At 48.2% G+C, this 1,962-nt stretch overlaps 1 protein-coding gene across 1 annotated transcript in view; it reads left to right on the top strand.

The window, feature by feature from the left end:
* Positions 1 to 1,962, top strand: part of EFCAB6 (EF-hand calcium binding domain 6) — a 253,365-nt gene that overhangs the window by 190,961 nt on the left and 60,442 nt on the right. The window lies entirely within an intron of this gene.

The raw sequence follows: 1,962 nt of genomic DNA on the forward strand, positions 1-1,962 counted from the left end.
TGTGAACCCATTGCTGTAGCCATTGTGTCCTTCCATCTTGTGGAGGTTCCCCCTCTTTTTCTTTGGCCCTGCAGTTTACCGAGTGCCAGGTCATCTTCCATGGACCAGTCCCTCCTGACAACGTGTCCAAAGGACGCAAGATGTTTCACCATCCTGGCCTCTAGGGAGCGCTCTGCCTGTTTTTCTTCCAAGACAGGTCTGTTTGTGCTGCAGGCAGTCCATGCATTTTCAGTTTTCTTCTCCAACACCAACATTCAAACGCAGCAGTTCTTCTTCGGTCGCCTTTAATCTGTGTCCAACCTTGCGTGCATTTGAGGTAGTCAAAAGTGGCATGGTTGGGGTCAGGCACATCTCAGTCCTCAAAGCGATGCATCCTTGCTCTGCACCCCGTTAAGGAGCTCTTTTGCAGCATGTTTGCACAGTGCAATGCATTGTTTGACTTCTGGACTGCTGCCTCCTGGGACCGTGATGGTGGAGGCAGCGAAATGAGGTCTTGACAACTTCGGTCTTTCTCTGTTGAGCATGGTGACCATCCTCTAGTGGCCCAGAGCGAAGGTTTCGATTTTCCCCACACTGCGTTTCATCCGTCCCGAAGGCTTCCTGCAGGCTTGATTTTCATTAAGTGCTTCAAGTCCCCTGGCATTCAATGAGCAAGGCCATGGTTCCTGAGCTTTTCCTCCAGTCCCGGTGCCGAGTTCTCCTTCAGCTGGTCCAGCTTCTCCGATGATTTCTGCAGCACGCCGATGGAATATGTATGGTGGAAGGATACACCCTGACACGAGCTTTTTCTGATTTCAACCCTTGCAGTCGGTGTTCTTTCATTCCACTCCAAGGACTGCCGCTTCATCTGTGTACAGGTTCCTCGTGAGCACCGTGAAGGGCTCTGAGACTCCCGTTCTTCTCCATATTAGCCTGTAAAGTGTGCTGCATGTGTACACAGAGCCTTACTCCGCCGCAAGAGAAGTGAATGCTGGGTAAAATAAATCAGTCACAGACAGAGAGGTATCATATGTTCCCAGTGACAACTGCCCACAGAGCAGAGTTTGTTCGTGATCAGGGAAGGGTGCAGTAGGGAGAAAGGAGGGTTTGATGCTCAGGTGATGGTCTGACCTGGTTGGACAACATGCTAATCATCATCATATTCACTGCAGGTTGTTAAAATGCCGAGTGTTTTGTTATATAGATTACACACACACACACACACACAGAGCAATCGGCCGTAGCCATGAGCACAGGGGGCCTCTCCATTTATCTAGCTCATTTCCTTCAGCAGTGGCTGCCACTTTTTTTTTATGCACGTGTCTTTACCTTGCTTAAATTTATTCTTAAGTACTCTATTATCTTTAGTGTTATTGTAAGTGGAATCGCTTTCTTCATCTTACGTTTAGAATCGTTGATGGCTCTCGCGCCGAAAGACAGCCTTATTTTTTCTGGGTTGAGTTTGTGTCCTGCAACCTCGCTGAGCCTCGCGGAATCATCGCAGAGTGGCTTCTGTGGGGTTTCCCTCTGTGTAAGATCAGGTCATCAGTACCCGGGTCATTTTACTTCCGCGGTCCCCACCGGGGTGTCTGCTCATCCTCGTGCTTGCCTGATGGCGCTGGCTAGAACTCCCAGTCCCGCGTTAAGTCAAAGTAGCAAAAATGGGCACCTCCCTCTTGCTCCTGATCTTCCGGGAGACGTGTTCAGTCTTTGACTGAACTTTGCATATGGAAGCTGTGGGGTCTTCAGATATAAAGTTAGTGACCCTCGATCCCTCGTTTATTGAGAGTTCTTGTCTTGAAGGGGTGCTCTGTTTGGCAATCTCTTTTTTATTTTTCTGCATCAGTTAAGATGATCACATGAGTTATTTATTTTCCTTTATTTTAAGGCTTGATTTTCGTACGTTGAATCCTCCTTGCATTGTGGGCATGAATCGCATTTGATCATGGTGCATATAATCCTTTTTCCCATGCTGATGAATTC

The sequence above is a fragment of the Echinops telfairi genome, unplaced genomic scaffold, assembly GCF_000313985.2.
Source record: "Echinops telfairi isolate 266 unplaced genomic scaffold, ASM31398v2 ScPeMD7_2;HRSCAF=8, whole genome shotgun sequence".
Taxonomy (NCBI): domain Eukaryota; kingdom Metazoa; phylum Chordata; class Mammalia; order Afrosoricida; family Tenrecidae; genus Echinops; species Echinops telfairi.